Source organism: Schistocerca gregaria, chromosome 3 (genome assembly GCF_023897955.1).
Source record: "Schistocerca gregaria isolate iqSchGreg1 chromosome 3, iqSchGreg1.2, whole genome shotgun sequence".
Lineage (NCBI taxonomy): Eukaryota > Metazoa > Arthropoda > Insecta > Orthoptera > Acrididae > Schistocerca > Schistocerca gregaria.
In genome coordinates, this window is record NC_064922.1 from 138,426,529 (window position 1) to 138,445,269 (window position 18,741).

The 18,741-nt window shown below is 43.2% G+C and overlaps 1 long non-coding RNA gene across 1 annotated transcript in view; it reads left to right on the forward strand.

The window, feature by feature from the left end:
- LOC126354304 (uncharacterized) overlaps positions 1–18,186 on the forward strand; it is a 36,858-nt gene extending 18,672 nt beyond the window's left edge. The window contains exon 3 of the long non-coding RNA XR_007565295.1: positions 9,887–18,186. This is a non-coding gene — a long non-coding RNA (uncharacterized LOC126354304). The remainder of the gene's footprint in view (positions 1–9,886) is intronic.
- Positions 18,187–18,741: the final 555 nt, after the last annotated feature.

The following is an 18,741-nucleotide window of genomic DNA, read 5'->3' on the forward strand; positions in this document are numbered from 1 at the left end:
CCGTAAGCTGCGATGACTGCTGTCTGCGCCGCTCGCTGCTGACAAATAAGATAACTCTCGTTCTATCTGGATTGACCTTCACCAATCAAACTCTCCCTACGCCTTGATGAAGTCAAGGACTCCTATTCATCCCTAGTTTAACTATTGGCGTGGTACACGTCAGATAACCAGTGCACCACGATGCCACTCAAAAATTAGCTCGCAGGCGTGTAACTATAACTCTGTCCATTCACATCGAACAATAAGTGTGGCGCCATCACAGTGAAAAACGCTTAATCGCAAGGAGTCAATCTAGGGTTGCACTCCGATTCGCTCTCGACAGAGGTGCTCTTTCAGTGAAGTACTGAGGAGAGACTTGTTCCTCGCTCTTTGAGTACACGTACAAGCGCGTACGCTCTCGTTACGTGTTCTCGCTCCAAGAGCGACAACGGAAATGCCCCTCTCCACACCAGACGTGGAGGGGTATATCTTTCGGTCTCTTCCATTACTCCTTCAGCTCAAGGCGTCAGAAATATCGTCTGACAGTCAGCATTGCTCTTCTAAAATGGAAGAATGACGTTTCGTTTAAGGTGACCAATCCGGAAATCTGTAGCATCGGCGTTTGGCTTTTGCTGTCTTCCTGTGAAAATCTCTGAAACTACGTGCTATATTTGTAAAGAATGCGTAGGCTGGGCGCTCCCACACAATGTAGCGGAATTTGCTTTTAAGCCGAACACGGGGTCGTTCTCCCTTTCACTCGGGCAAACGCTGTCTGCTCTACGGGCGGTCGAAGGCCGACGTAGATAGATTAGTTCGTCCTCTGAAGGGACTGGCCCCCCGGCTTGCGGTTTGCCTCTCCCGAACTAAAAGCCCCTGCGACCGTCGTGTCTTGAATGTGTGTGTGTACTCCAGCCTCGAATATTTCAATCTCGGTGTACACTTGCGATTTACTAGTTATTTACATATCGTTTACATGAATTCTTACGAGATTGACTTTATCTTATCGAGTTTGGGTTCGAATGAAGCCTCTTGATGTGCAGAATATGACTGTGATAGCGGAGTATGCAAGCAATGAAGGTCAGAAGACCACGATGCCTTAAACCTCTTGAACTTAGATTATAAAGCAGTGCGAGATTCCCAACATAGGAACTATCCACAGAAACTCGCCCTCTGCTCTGCCTTCCTCTACATCACGAATCCTACGCCTGTAACGTTATTTTCTGATGCTGTTGATATTACAGTACTTTATGTGCCCAGAAACCCATATTTTCCTTTCATTTCACTTCACTGGCTGAGCCTTTGCATTTCCCTTTTTAGGTTTTCTAGTTTTTCTACCATCTGAAGACTTCTGACATTCAACACTCCAGCTTGTTTCGATGCTTATCCAACTTTTCTCTCGACAGCCTCACCCTTGGCAGTCCACTCACAGAGACGCGAAATGTGGGCGAATTCGGAATCTTTTGCCAATGGAGAGATGATCAAGACACTTTTTTAATTACAGGCCACATCTCCTGTGGACTGCATTATGTCTTCATTAAAGACGTGTCCACTGCCTTGTTTCAAATGGCTCTGAGCACTATGGGACTTAACATCTGAGATCATCAGTCCCCTAGAACTTAGAACTAATTAAACCTAACTAACCTAAGGACATGACACACGCCCATGCCCGAGGCACGATTCGGACCTGTGACCATAGCAGTCGAGTGGTTCCAGACTGTAGCGCCTAGAACCGCTCGGCCACCCTGGCCGGCTGTCCACTGTCTTCTGCATACTCAGGCCACTGACAATGATCGCTGAATCTTTCGATTTTTAGGGGCAGTTTCCCATCACAGGCGCATGAGGGTGCTCTGAACGTCTGTCCGATCCTCCGCCCTCTTTAACTAGGTCGCTGTCCGAATGGGGGTCATTGCTTGTATCGGAAGTCTTCAGTCGCCTTTGCTCATGGCCATTTTGGTTTTATGGTGATCGTTAACGAGCGGATACGTCTGAATATAGCATTCTTATTATTATTATTACCGTGATTGTTGTTGTTATTTTTATGAGTACATTGTAATCACAGACTCAGCAAATCAAATGAAGTTTCCTGGTGAAATACAACAGCTTCCAGGATGCTGGAGTAGCTTCGATCAGCAACTTCTGTTAATCAGTAGAACGAAAAACCAGCCCAAAGTTGGAAATTCATTCGATGACTAGTGTACCATTTTCAGATCATCATAACATGTTGTGTAAAACTTTGTAACTTTGGACTGTTTTTCGTTCTACAAATATGTGAGTCTTTTGAATTACGTACAGGAGCTCAACAAGGAGATGGTCTCTCTCCACTTCTAGAGAATGTCACTAGAGAATGGGGGAAATAAATCTAAGGTATAAACATCGAGACCTTGAGTCAAAGATTCTAAGAATTTAGCTTTTGCTAACGGTCTAGTTTTTTTTCACTATGACTAGTACGCCGTAGAGCAGATACACTGGATAGTATCAAAGATTGGCCTCCAAATATCATATTAGAAGATCCATTTGACGGAAAGTGTCGTAAGAGTATCAGAAGACCGCCACTTAAAAGAAAATATCTGACCATTTTCATATGTGTCTTCTCTTAAATATCTCGAAGAAATCCTAATATAATGAGGACTAGGCAATAAAGCCAATCTAGAAAGAGCCATCTAACTCAAGAAAGTGTACCAAATAACAAGAAATCACTACAACATAAATATTCATAATGCGACACATGTTTTTCTTAATACATTATATACGTCTTTACGAAACCACTCAAAAATCGATGAAACTGGAAAGAAAACACCAAAAAAATCTAATTTGCTGTCCACTTAACATAATTGGTGTATGGCCTTAAAAGAAAACTACAGACCTATGCACAGCATTAGGCAAGTGTACTGATGGAATACGTAGAAGACGCTACAAGTTCTACCGGAACACCTGCACAATGGTCAATACTAGATTAACTAAAACACAACTTACAATAAAGGTAAAAGAATGGGCTGGAACTGTTCGTAAACCATCTCCAATTCAGGGCGAAATTGTTCATTAGAAAGCTGACACACCTGGTGTTTTGCAGCTACGTCCTACTGCAACCACCCATTATCCGTGAGTGACTTGTTTTCGAGCTGAATCATTAAAGGCAGTTGCAATATGTCCAAATAAAAATTTCCGTTCAAAACTGTGTTTCGAACAGATGTCGTGCTGACATCCAGGTCCATATAACACGAGACGAGTTCCTTTCCAACTCTTGCACATAATGGGATCTTTCTTAGACCACAACATACACTCCTGGAAATGGAAAAAAGAACACATTGACACCGGTGTGTCAGACCCACCATACTTGCTCCGGACACTGCGAGAGGGCTGTACAAGCAATGATAACACGCACGGCACAGCGGACACACCAGGAACCGCGGTGTTGGCCGTCGAATGGCGCTAGCTGCGCAGCATTTGTGCACCGCCGCCGTCAGTGTCAGCCAGTTTGCCGTGGCATACGGAGCTCCATCGCAGCCTTTAACACTGGTAGCATGCCGCGACAGCGTAGACGTGAACCGTATGTGCAGTTGACGGACTTTGAGCGAGGGCGTATAGTGGGCATGCGGGAGGCCGGGTGGACGTACCGCCGAATTGCTCAACACGTGGGGCGTGAGGTCTCCACAGTACATCGATGTTGTCGCCAGTGGTCGGCGGAAGGTGCACGTGCCCGTCGACCTGGGACCGGACCGCAGCGACGCACGGATGCACGCCAAGACCGTAGGATCCTACGCAGTGCCGTAGGGGACCGCACCGCCACTTCCCAGCAAATTAGGGACACTGTTGCTCCTGGGGTATCGGCGAGGACCATTCGCAACCGTCTCCATGAAGCTGGGCTACGGTCCCGCATATCGTTAGGCCGTCTTCCGCTCACGCCCCAACATCGTGCAGCCCGCCTCCAGTGGTGTCGCGACAGGCGTGAATGGAGGGACGAATGGAGACGTGTCGTCTTCAGCGATGAGAGTCGCTTCTGCCTTGGTGCCAATGATGGTCGTATGCGTGTTTGGCGCCGTGCAGGTGAGCGCCACAATCAGGACTGCATACGACTGAGGCACACAGGGCCAACACCCGGCATCATGGTGTGGGGAGCGATCTCCTACACTGGCCGTACACCTCTGGTGATCGTCGAGGGGACACTGAATAGTGCACGGTACATCCAAACCGTCATCGAACCCATCGTTCTACCATTCCTAGACCGGCAAGGGAACTTGCTGTTCCAACAGGTCAATGCACGTCCGCATGTTTCCCGTGCCACCCAACGTGCTCTAGAAGGTGTAAGTCAACTACCCTGGCCAGCAAGATCTCCGGATCTGTCCCCCATTGAGCATGTTTGGGACTGGATGAAGCGTCGTCTCACTCGGTCTGCACGTCCAGCACGAACGCTGGTCCAACTGAGGCGCCAGGTGGAAATGGCATGGCAAGCCGTTCCACAGGACTACATCCACATCTCTACGATCGTCTCCATGGGAGAATAGCAGCCTGCATTGCTGCGAAAGGTGGATATACACTGTACTAGTGCCGACATAGTGCATGCTCTGTTGCCTGTGTCTATGTAACTGTGGTTCTGTCAGTGTGATCATGTGATGTATCTGACCCCAGGAATGTGTCAATAAAGTTTCCCCTTCCTGGGACAATGAATTCACGGTGTTCTTATTTCAATTTCCAGGAGTGTATTACACCTCCACAATAAATCGCCCTTTTCTTACAAAATAACACTGTTGAGCGACGCACGAAAGTAGCTGTGGGAACCAAGGAAGGCAAGTTGCAACGAGCTACTCCACCTCACTGTCAGGTAATTCCTTCACAAAGATCTGTCTAAATCCTTCCAGTTTCGAACTTTTTTTTAATGCGATTAGACACTGCTGACCGCGGTGCTGCAGGATTAGTTGTTTTTTTGTTTTTTCTTTTTTTTTCCCTATCGGACGTAATTGGAGACTGCTCTGTTGACTGAGGGACAATGGCCAACGTTATGTGTCATGATTTCTTACGTCTGTAGAGCTTACTTCGAGGACGAGAGAAAACTAACGTGTAGTAACGACAAAGTTATAGATGAGATGCACTCTATTACTCAATCCACACAGGACGAATACAAGTTCATAGTTGGCATAAAGCAGACTGAATCCTAGTTCCTCAGATATTCCACACCAGACACTGTGACTAGCCACTGTACTGAGTTTCCCCTCTCGCCCTCCCCCCCCCCCCCACCCCCGCCGGGAGTGCGGAGGAAGGGGGTGGGGGGAAGTTATAGACTGTGAACCTGACCAACAACAGGTTCGACTGTTTCTCTTTGAACACGAGTTAAAGACACGATTACGTCTCTCCCGTTCCGTGGGCCATGATGTAATCTAACTGAAATCTTCCCGTATGACACGCTTTTTCCAAGTATACCCCCTCATCTTGTGATTCTTGAACAGAGAATTCGCTATTACTAGCTGATATTGCACATAATCGGTGACAAAGTAGTGAAGATGTCCTGTGTTATGATGACGACGGCCGAGTCGTCGCCAATGTTGACTGGTGGTCAATGCTAAATAGAAACATATAAATCACAGCAGGTTTGTCAGTAACGTCGATAAGGTGCTGGCTGCATGGTCTGGATCTGCAACGACTAAAATAATTAGAAGTCGTTGGTAAAAAATAATAAATATTGTACTTAACTGGTTGTGCAGAATTCTTCTTGGCTGCATACATATAACTATAAAGAGGCCTCACTTAAGCCATACGTTACTAAGCGCCTTGTTAAAGGTTGCTTCCTATCATCTGAAGGCTATGCTACATTACTACTTGACGTTCCAAGCAAGAGTGGACGAGAGCTCGCTAGAAACTTGATTCGTCCTTTTCCCAGGTGTTCGTCGTAGATGACTTAACTGTTGCTCCGGTGTCCATGAATGACGTTGGAGTAGTGCAGACTTTGTGGCGTTGCATTTAGTGTTATCTGGGAGAGCCAGAATAATATCACTGTTTATGTTAACGTCTTCACCCAGGTGACTGAGCAAAGCGGCCTGTTTTACATAGTCGCCCGAGATACTGTGGGAGGCCTGAATGACTCAGCGACCGCGAGCTACATCGCAGGTTGGTCTGGGCAGAATGGAGGCATCTTAAATTCTGAACCATAACAAGTGGCGAAGTCTTTGGTGCATGGTTTTTACTGACGGCCAGGACGTTGTTCGGAGAGGCACAACGGCTAAGTTCGCAATTATCGTATGCGGCGTGGGTGTAACGTCATTAGTTGTCGAACCCAATGGAGCACGTGATGCATCGCGAACGGGTGGATCGAGGTTGGATGCGTGGATGCAGGTACGTCAGCATTGGCGATTCAAATGGCTCTGAGCATTATGGGACTTAACACCTAGATTTAGAACTACTTAAACCTAACTTAACCTAAGGACATCATACACCTTTATGCCCGAGGTAGGATTCGAACCTGCAACCGCAGCAGCAGCACGGTTACGGGCTGAAGCGCCTAGAAACGCTCGTCCACAGAGGCCGGCATTGACGACTCGAGAAAGCGCATGTCCAAGAGGCTGGTGCACTGTTCTGGAATGATAACTTATGCATACGAAGTAAAGACTGGAACGAAATCACCCAAGAGACCATCTGTAGGAACAAATTGTTAGGTAACACAGGTAGTACTGTTCGCACCGATGAGGCTGCGCTGATAAGGAGCGTGGACGTTTTCCTCCTTGAATAGTGGCGGTTGCTCAATATTTCGCTGGGAAGCACTGAACTCATCCGTGCGAAAGTCACTGTCTTCGCATAGGAACAGTTGTTCGCGACAGTAGTTGCAGTAGTTGCTTTGTACTTGCAACATAGTCTATTGACATAATCAGTAGACACAGAGGAAGAGCATTCTGGCTCAAAAGGGGAAGAGTGGATAAAGTACATGAGATAACAGGAGAGCATATTACAGAAAAACGCCGATTAAATCTTTGGAAGTTTGAGACATGGCAAAAAGAATAGGAAACATCTGACAAGGACCGTTCGGGTTTTCTCTTTCTTTCCAAATACCCGGGAACGGTTGAGACTCTGACACGCTGACACAAGAAGCCGTATGGTCCACTTTCTGACGCGTCGTGGCCCATACCCTACACACTTGCACCGCTTTGGCCTTAGCCAGAGTGATATGTGTGAATGCGGGCAACATGTATCCGCCGAAGACATGACAATAAAATGTGGCCCACTCACACATCTTAGGCCGACGTCAGAAATCGAAGACGTAGGGCAAGCTTTACGAGGCCCAGATAACTGGAGCATGCTTAACCGCATCACTGGTGAAGTATCAAGAGCGCTAAACAAGGCCTATAAGCAGCAACGACCATGTGTAAGATCTCGTCCCGAAACTCACCCTACACCACGATATGACGCATGGGATAACAGAGGTCCAAACACTGTTATGGAAACAGATGAACATATAGATACAGATGACGATATGAACACTCCAATATCACCAGTTACATGCACGACATAGTAACAGATGCACGACTGCAGCAATAGTACAAGTAATACAAACATCAAATTTAGAAATAAGTTAGTAACAGAAAAAAAAAACGAATTTTCCTGTTTGTGCAAGTAAAACAAGTAATTATTTAGTTCTTTGAATGATTATTTTCAAACAGGTAAAAGTGTAATTTATGAAATGTATAAGATTGAAACTGAAATACATGTGAACATTATAAAATTGTGCATAAACGTACAAGTGCAATGTAATAAGACGTAAACACAAACACAAAAGGCTCTTCTCCTGCTCACGGCGCGGTGAAGTGGAGGGAGCTATAGTAGTAACAAATACTACTGTCATGCCATAAACACAAACCGCGTACAGGTAATACCAAAACCTACATTCACATGCTAGTAGCTATAGCAGAATAGAATTTGCTAATTCAGGTGAGATAGGCTCGAAGTATTTACTGACGCCCTCCCACTCTAAACAGCTTGGTAAAGGGACCTCGTTTCCTATCTAAATTTTTTCTTTAGTGTATTATTTTCTTCTTAAGAGTATAGTAAATTCCCCCAGTTCTAATTTTTGTATCTTGCGTTTTTGTGTTTTTTTCTTCATTAACGATTTAATTGTATGAAAAACAAGAGAAGTACTAAAATTCTGAAATTTGTCTAGTTTGCTGTAGCAAACGACCAATTATAGTTACCCAAATGAAATGAGCGTTATGGCAATGTTGGCCGGGGTGCCAAACCCGGGGAAGTTCGGCGGCCGAGTGCAAGTCTTATTTCAGTCGACCCCACACTGGGCGATTTACGTGCCGGTAATGAGGCTGGAATGATCATCAGGACACCCTGTCCACGAGCGGAGAAAATCGCTAAACCCGGCCGGGTATCGAAACCGGGCCCGCTGCACGAGAGGCAAGCACGTTACTACCCAGCTAAGCAGGCGGACTACAGTTACCAAGGTGATGGGTGACTCTGTAATGTTAATGAATAAGAAAATAAGTTGCGAGATGGCTCCACTGTCGGCGCGCAGTATCCGAAATGAGAACTTAGAAGTGTTCAGATGAGCCATACGTTGTCGTCGTTGCTCACCAAAGTACATTTTACCCTGATATGGGCTAAAGGTAGCGCGTAGCAATGACACGATGACACAACATGCGCTTTACTCTACGATCGACACAGAAGGAATACACGTCTACGTTCACGGCATTCGTAGAGGAGCCTGAATCTTGGTTCCTCAGACATTTCGCACCACGCCACTGTAGCTGGCCGGAGAGTTTCCTCTCTGCAGCTGTCGCTGGTAAAGGCACCACACCTCCAACAAGTGGCATGTCTTTGACAAGCCTGAAAAGACAACATATCCCTCTCAATCCAGCTGGGTTGTATTATGAGGTGGACCATGGCATATGCTCTCGTTATCTTAGTCACTATTTACCCTATCCGTGGACATTCGACCGCCACGCACACGCCACTAACAGCTCTTTTACAGTGTAACTGTGTCGCCTTAGCTCCACATCTCGAGACAATACAAGTAGGAGAGGAGATACTGGCAGAAGTAAGGCTGTGAGGACCGGGCGTGAGTCGTGCTTCGGTAGCTCAGATGGTACACAGTTTTAATCTGCCAGGAAGTTTCAAAACAATACAGTATTAACAACAAAGATTCTTGTCGGCTTCAAAGCAAAGATACCAAAAAAAACCTTATTTATTTCCTCAATTTTACCATGTCAGGAGGGGCCAATGCTCCTCACTCTATATATGGAATAAACTCACGTAGTGAATGTCAAATCAAACACGTTTCAGCCGTCTGATTTCCAAACCGTAAATTTTATTTGGCTACCAGTTTCAGCGATTTACTACGTCATCTTTAGGTTCCCTGACCGAAGTGGAGGAAGATTCCAAGCCCCGGACAAAGTAGGGGGCCTGCATTCAAAGACTGGTATGTGTAGATCTACAGATTTTGAATTATTTTGAGCGGAACTGAGGTCGGAATCATCCTACACGTTCGTCAGAGTTCCTGAGGATGGCGTAGTAAATATCCGAAACTGCGAGCCAAATGAAATAACTGTTAAAAAGTTAGAGGGCTGAAACGTGTTCTATTTGTTATTCTATACTGAACAGCCGAGTCCCGCAACAATCTCTGAGAAGACATACAGAGACTCACGTAGTATTCATTCAATGAATATCTGACATCTTTCAGACTTGTTATATTTCTGTTGGCATTCCGTTTTACTTCATACCGGGTTGGATATTTGTTGGTTGTGACCTAATCTAATCATCATCTAATCATCGATTTATTTAAACATCACCCAGTCTTATCCTCCAGAGGAGATAGTGAGTTGAGCTGCCTTTAGCGTATGAACACCATCTACTTGCTGTTGTTGTTACGCTGAGCTACCTTTAGCGTGTGAGCATCACTTACTTTGCTGTTGTTGTTTGGTAGGTGAGGAGTGGTAGCTGCAGAGCAGATGCAACGCGACGCTCTCCACGGACACTGGCTTCTTGGAGCTCCTGATGAACGTCCTGGACCATCCCACCTGTCCACTGGAAGACCTGCCGCCAGAAACCATGGAGCCGCCTAAGCAGAGCCGAGTGCAGCTGCGAAACGACGTGCCGCCGAGGTCTCCCAACATCCCTGTGGCCAGTGACCTGACGTGCACACCTCTGCCTCTTTTTCCTGGATCACTGTCAGCTCGTTCAGCATTTTTCAGGACGTCCAATTAACTACGACACACAGTGTGCATGATGCTCGCTGCTACTTAGACAGTCTTGCCAAGCAGTCGTGTCCGGAACTGAAGGCTACGGATGTCATCTGTTCTGTTTCCAGAGCTATCCTGTTTCTGAAGTCTCGCAATTTGTTCTCTTGTAAAGTCTCCTGGAGGGTCACCATTTCCAGAAAAAGAAGTAACTTACTGCCCAAATTTGATTGGAAAGATGACAAGCCAACAGAGAAAACACTGAACCACAGCGCCATGTTAGGCAGTGCCATCTCGAAATCCAAGCATTTTAAAATGCACAGATTAAAACTTTTCGAAATCTCATTTAAAGCGTTTTGACTGCCGGAGTATACGCGTAATTTTCCTCAGTTATGTAATTTGTCTGGAAAGATACTCTTGTGCTTCCAAATCATGCTTATAACCCAGATTCTATGTTCTGAGCTCATGCGACATATGGCAGGAGTCCCTGTCTTACCTACAACGGATCTGATTGAGAGTGCCTTCATACTTCTGAGCCCTATCTGGCTAAACAAATTCTTCTACCAAATGTACGCCTGCTTTCGTCATCTCACGCTACCTAACCTGCCGTAGCAAGCAAAGTATTCCGTGGTCACATCCTGTATCCACTAATACTCTGGATACATGACGCACCAAAAGTATCGATTCTGAAAATACGAGCAAATATTGTCCTCCCCAGTCAGATGAAATTGATCGTGAGATTTTCACTGTCTATAGCTTTGAATTTCGTTTTACTTGGACTGGTGGGATGCGTATACCTATTTACCCAGAAGTCCACGTGGGTCGAAATTTCTAGTAGCAGTAAATTTGGCCCAAATAAATAACTTCTTTACCTTCCATTTAAGGCCGTCATCTTAAGTTGGATAGGTACTATAATTAGGATTTCGTTGCACAAGGCGTAGCCCAGTTTTTGTGTTACGTTCATGTAACTACAGTGATACAGGACCCAGAGGTGCTCTTTTTTTCTCATTTGAAACGAAACGGCGATCCCTGTAACAAGGAACACGGTACTGTCGTGGTAGAATACAGACATCATCCTTCCAGGGCTAGAACTCTGTAAAGTATCTGAGATAAAACTGGGAATGAGATGGTGTACAAATCCCGCTGTAATCTCTGTGGATATATTCTCAAAGGAGTGCTTTCATTACAGACTATAATAAAGCCTGTCCGCGGTTATAAAGATAGAAGCTAGCTGACGAGACAAAATTAACAGCGACCAAACCGTAATACCGGTGCCTCAGTATTCTAATTTACTCTTCATTCTCAATTTTCTATTTATTTGTACGTGGTAGCGTCTACGTATTTCAGTGCACCGATGTTAAGAAATTACTTACTCTTACTCTCCTGGCCCCGCAACCCACAGTCGATTTTGATTGGGTCAACTAACCTTCTTCACAGCGTTCATCCTCCGCATCTCCTTCCCTTGCTCTACGTGGGTGAAGATCCTTTGGCCACAGGGTATCTACATATTGTTGCGTTCTGCCTACAGATTTTCGTCCTGGTTTCTTCTCTGTTGCTTCTATCAATTTCGATTCCCTACACCCCCCCCCCCCCCCCATAACTACTATAGACGTGGCCAATCGGTCTCAGTCTCCTCACCTAGGCATATCTGCAACACTATGTGGTTCATTTTATATTTCCCTGAATTACTTGTTATGTCCTCTTTGTCATGCTCCTGCGTAAAAAATTCGTCGGGACATTTTATTTTAAAAAACTTTTGTCATTCTCTCTGTTATAATTACATATTCAACATATTTCTGTGTTATACAGTAACAGTGGTGTAATTATTTTCATATATCCTCATTTTGCTTTCCCTTAAAAATTTTTGGCTGAGAATAATTTGTTGAGTATATTTGAAACTCTGGATGTCGTTTGGATCCTCACTGCTGTTTCTTGTTGTCGTAATTTCTCTTGTTAACTACCACCCACAGATTTTGAAACTCATCTACTTCTTCAGGGATGTTGTCATCGGTCTGCATGGTTTCTCACCTTACTGCCTTTTAATTTCTTTCTCTCCTTACGAATTTTTGTTCTCTCGTCGTTTACCTCCTATCCAATTTCTCTTGATTGTTTGTAAATGACATTCTTTTCAATATTTTCAGGCCATCTAGATTTTCGCTGATTAACGCTACATCATTTGCAAAGGCAAGTAATTCATTTTTATTCCTATGCTAATTCCCTCTACTTCTTTGCTTACTGCATGCAGTGCTTCCTGTATTATTACTATGCTAAAGAAGAGAGGTGGTGTTCCTTCTCTGTGCCTGACTTATGTTTTATCGTCAAAAGCTGTGGAACACTCTCCTTTCATTTTCTCTATCTCTTTCGAGTCCTTTGGGAAGAATACTCACGAAGATTGCAACGAGGATCCTGCAACCAGATTTCTCTCAGCTGCTCGACAGAGCTCTAACCCTGGATGGATGGTGTCTGGGTTCCACCACGACAGTACCCTACTCCTGGGTGTAGGGAGTGCTGTTTCGTTAGAAATGGAAAATACGGACAGCACTTCACCCCGGTGCTATCGTAGCTGTATGTACATAGTACAAAAACTGCGCTATCCCTTGTGCAACCCAATTCTAATTATAATACCTATCCCACTTAAGATAACAGGCTTAACTGGTAGGTAAACAAGTTGTTTGTTTGAGCCACATTTATTGCTACTAGAAATTTCGAGTTGCGTGGACTTCTGAGTACATAGGTATACGCATCCCACCAGTCCAAGTAAAACCAAATTGAAAGCTATAGACAATGAAATCCCCGCGAGGAATATTATCAAACTGTGTAAAAGATAACCGTGGTTTAGTAACGAAATTCGGAAAATGCTGAGGACGCTTAGACTGATGCACTCACGGTTCAAAAAAAAGAGCGCAGGGATGTTGACAGGCAAAGTTGAGCAGGAATTCAAGTCACCAGGTCCGGAAGGATTGCTAATTCGATTTTAAAGAGTACTCTTAGGCATAGATCATTTACTTAGCCTTCATTTATAGCGAGTGTCTCGTTAAGCGCGAAGGCCCAGGTGACCGAAAAAACAAAAAAAGTCAGGTGACTGCTATATATCAAAAGCATAAAAGAATGCTGTCGTAAAATTACAAAGCAATATCCGTAACATAGGTTCCCTGTAAGATTCATGAACATATTCTAAGTTCGAATATAATAAATTCTATGGAGTCAGAGACGCTACTGCTCACGAGTCACCATGGATTTGGAAAGCATCGCCCGTGCGAAGCTCGGTTTGCCCTTTTCTCTCACGATATCTTGCGAACAATAGGCGAAGGGCAACAGACAGATTCTATATTCCTAGAGTACCGGAAAGCGTTTCATTAGTGCCCCACTCCATATCGTTAACAAAGGTCCGAACATGCGGCAGAGGTTTCCAAAGTGACTCGAAGACGTCTTAAGTAACAGAACCCAATAAGTTGTTCTCGACTGCGAGAGTTCATCAGACGGAAAGTTATCGCCAGAAGTGTCCCGGGGAAGTGTGACAGAAATGCTCTTTCCCTCTGTATACATAAAAGAGTAGACAGCTAGGGTCTACGAGTGTTCGCTGAAGACGCTGCATCGTGTGCGAAAGTATTGATGGTAGGTGATTGTAAGAGGATGCAGGATAACTTCGACGGTATATCTATTTTGTCTGATGAATAACAGCTCACTATAAATTTAGAAAAATGTAAGTTAATGCAGACGAGTAGTGGCGTGCTGCTTGGCACAGTCATGTAGAGCAAATATCTAGGCTTCACCTCGCCGAGAAATGTAAAGCGGAATTAGCATGCAGAGTCGGTGGTAGGGAAGGCGAATGATCAACTCTGGATTATTGGGAGGATTCTAGGAAAATACAGCTCGTTTGTAATGGACACCACACATGAATCACTGGTACGACCTTTTCTCGAGTACTGGTAGAATATTTCTATTCCTTACCAGCTCGGATAAAACGAAGATGTCGAAACAATTCAGGCACACTGTTTTGTTTTTTACCCATAGTTTCGATCAGCATGTTTCTATTACGGAGATGCTTCATGCAGTCAAAAGTAAATCCCCGGAGAGAAGAAGACGTTCTTTCCGCGAGAAACTATTGAGAAACTTTAAGCAGTTGTCACATGCTGCTGACTACAGGGAAATCATACTGCCACCAACATACATTCTGCATAGGGACACAAGGACAAAATGAGAGAAATTAGAGATCGCACGGAGGCGCATAGACATTCGATTTTCTCACGCTGTGTTTGCGAGGAAACGAAGTACTCTCCACCATGCGGCGTATGGTGGCTTACACGGTACATATGTAGGCATAAATTTTAGAAGTCAGGAAGACAGATGTCAGAGGTACATTAAATGAATACTATGTAAGACTATTTCATCTTCAGTGGGTTCGAGAAGTTGCCGTTACTTCTCGACTTCGTATAACTGAGGGAATAAGTAGATTTTATTGATGAGCCTGCTTGAAATCCGACAAAAAGCTCCGTTTCCAGTATTTTATGGTATTCTTTCAGTGTTGCGTTGTATTATTTCTGGAGACATTGCCACACAGTTGTTCTGAACAAGGTACACTGCAGTGGTGTGTGCGTCGGTTCACGAAAGTCCGCAGATAGGGCAAATAATGACACATATAATTAGACCATTTGCAATGGTCCATTACGTAAAGTAACCCTTCTGACTGAGATAAACATGCTGTTTTTTCAGGCAGTGTCAATGAAGGCCGCTTTTTGAAAGTAAATAAACACGAGAGGAACCGTTTGCCACCATCCATCAATCAATTGAGCAGTCTCCTGTGATTTGTAATCTTCGTTTGTATTCTAAACTACTACTTTTTTCATATCTTTTCTCTTTATATGCCGTCGTAGGCTTTACTCGAATCAACAAACGATACTTCCATTGCTTTGTTGTATTCCGCATATCTTGGTATGGCTTCTTTTACTACAAGTTCTAATCTGTGGTGGATCGATTACTCGTAGGTCTCGCTTATTTTCATCTGTTACCTCTCTTAAATATGGTTCCAGTGTTTTCTGGAGAATCTTTTAGCACACTCTGTAGGCTGTGCTAATTAACGAAATGCCTCTATAATTCTGCGTTCTTTCTTATCGCTATTATTATCGACTTGTATTATGATCGCCTCTTTCTTTCTTCCAGTCATTGGTAACTTGTGTATTTGTTTCGAAAATGCGTGTACTTTTTTTTAGTAATTCAACTATTATTCCATTTCATCCTGGAGTTTTGCTGTTCTTCATTATTTGATTGTATCTGCTGTGTCTTTCCTTGTTCACTGTGCAACTAAGGATTCCACGTATGATACTAGTATGGGTCCTCCATTTCTGCACTTCAATCTTCCAGATGTAAAAGCTCCTTAAAATTTTCCTTCCTAATTTCCAAACCTTGTGTTCTTTCATAAATTGTTTTTCCATTAATTTAAGATTAAGTAATTACTTACTAAAATTGAATACGCGTGAAAATGAGAGGGAAGTTCTTGCTACAGTTCTCCTAATCAGTCATATGAAAATACATGAACATGAATTCTAAAATTTAAATAAGAATGTTTTATGGTAACTAGCATATTCAAATACAAAATCAATGCAAGAACATCCTGTTAACCGTAAATTATTTTCATCAAGTTCCTAAATAGTGAAGGCAACAGACTTCCCCTCAATTCATAAAAAGCTTTTAACACATGATTACGTTTATCTTATGTTTAAAACTTGCCACTGGTTCCTGTTACCAACTAAGCTCTGTTTTTGTGTGTGCATATGCAGGTCAACACTAATGATTTTGCATTGAAATTCAACCCCAACGTAAACAACAAACGGATGAAGATTTTTGCAAGTTAGCATGCTGGGACACCAGGTTACATGAATGTTTAACTGAACTGGGTAACGCCAATTTCAAAATGCAACTACACAGCAGACCTTTCACATTAGAATACCTAATCGTCTAGATAAATGAATCCACAAAAAAATCCTAGAAAACTGTTTTGATACGAAGTTCTGAAAGATGGCTCGAAGTAACTCAATTGAACAAATGAGAAAAGTGGATGAGTATGAGCTTGTCACAAGAAGGAAGAACAAATACCTTTCATAGAAAATGCCCCCAGCGACGACTGCCAGCTACATGAGAAATTAACTTTATCAGCTGAATAATAATTATCTGAAAACAAACTGCTTTTCCTAATCGATCCCCTGAGCGCAATGGCTCGCTCTGTTGTGCCGACTTGCACACAATTTTCAGGATACCGAGGGTGAGTCTCGTTTTAAACACACAGGATTAGGCGCCGTCTTTGCTCATGGTAGGCACGTTACGTGAATTTCTAGTTGGTGGTTACTATAACGAAAAAAGTCCAGCCAAGGCTAATTTTAGTCGTACAACAATCGTACATTTATTTTCTGAAAATGAGTTACAAACGGCCTTCAAGAAATGAAGCTAAACATCGAACTGTGATAACTGCTGGACTTCTGCACAACGTAACAACACGGAAAATGAGGGTCTAAATCCTTTTAATCTACCCATGAAACGAGCAAGTGGGCTGTGTTTTTAAGCCGTCTCACTTTTATTAAATCAAAGTCCTCCACAATTTCAGACTGACCACGGAATCGCTGCATATACAAAACTGAGAAATTACGCAAATTGAGTCGAGCAGATAACTCACTACAAAAATTTCAATGTAGTTTTGTTTAAACAACGTATAGAAAAACTACAATCTCATTCAAACCGGAAGCGGTCGCAAGAATCACCAGCCGGCGTCAGCGTAACATAATTTAGCCTGAAGAGTCAACACATAATGTCGACACCAATTAGAGCAACCGAAACGATTAAACTTCCAGACCAAACTGCTTAAAATATTTTTTTCATTTCAGACCCGTAAACAACGCAGAACAGAAAGCAGAGAACACAGTGTCACGCATCCGGTTGACGGGGTGGTTTATTCTACCGCAATAACGGCCGTACGCTGCTGATTGGCTGATTCGAAAATCTGCCGAAATTGGGCCTGCAGAGATACTACGACTTACTTTAGCTAGAGATAACTGAAGATTCGCGGAGGTATCGATACTATCCCGGTGGTCAAGTGACTGAACTTAGAACGTACAACAGACAGATAATGACAGGTCAGCATTCTCAGAACGTAGTCCTTTCAAAATGCATAATAGTTACGTACATTAATTCCACACTTGTGCCTCGTCTTGAGCCTCGCTCCAAGTGGAACAGTTCGAGATTCGATTTTTCAACTGATCCAAGGAATTACTTTTTTTCCGGCAGTTACGTTACTTTCACAGCTGACAATGCCTCATTTTACAGCTGGCTATGCTTCATGTACCTGAAACTTATCATATTGTATCAGATTAAATTTCAGAACAAGAAAAAATTTTTCAGTGCTTATTCATTTATATACTTTACTAATCATGTATATACTTTAATAATTAACTTTGTTTCTGTTAGCTGAATTAAACAAATTTTGTAAATCTGTATAAAAGTTGTACATATAAATGATATGTTACTTCAGTACTACGTCAACAGAGATTGATGCCAATTTAAAATTAGAGGATAAGGGAGATGGAGACAGTTGAAAGGCACTAGTGTGTGGACGAACATCTATCGGAGTCTTTTGGGATGATGAATGGTTCGATTCGAAAGAGTGGAACAAAAAGTTATCGTAAAGGATACTAATAATAATTAGTTACAAATGTCAAATATGATTTGAACGGAACGGAACGTGTTAAAGAATATTGTTACACGAGATTGGAGTAATGGCGTTTGTGAGACAGGACGGTGATTAGTTGAGCGAAGGATACATGAATGTACTATATAAGACGTTAGAAATTAACCTGTATCCCGAGTGCAGCTGCCAAACAAGGAAGAAGTTTTTCAAACGACATTTATATAAACAGTATTGTGAAATGAAAAACATGGGCCATATGATTATTAGGGCACATGTATTTTCTGCAGGTTGAACTAATGCGGCATAGTACATAGAAATTTGTGTGATTTTTAATCAATAAACTATCGCCCACTTGTTCAATTAAAAACTGAATTGACGTCTAATGCAAATCAAACCGGCGTTTATTTGAATGTATATCCAACCCAACTGAACAACATCCCATGAGCAGTACTACATAGATATGATTTTCAGAAACTGTCTGATGACAGCTATCTCAAGTCATTTTCCAGCCATCCATAATTTTAACAGCGATTTTAGTGATATTTAAGGAGGAGAAGGACTTGCCATGTCAGGCACGGTAGAACCAGAGACTGCAGCACCATTTGCTATCTTCATGAGTCACGAGGTAGGTGGAGCTTACTTGCATACTTCTTAGAACACAGAGAAACATTGACGGCAGGAGCGAACCAAACTAAGGCACGTGGGCTTTCAGAGTGTATCTACAATTACTAATTTGGATCAGTATAGGCCTACAAATTACTTTAGAAGCGCTCTCGCAGCTGGAATTACTTCAGCAGTTTTCATATTTACTTAGTGGTGAGTGGTTCTAACTAGGTTCATGCTAAATCATTTGTTGGAGCCATCCTCATTTGAAGGAAAATGACAAAGTAATCACTTACTTGCGATAATCAAACATGAGTTGTATTT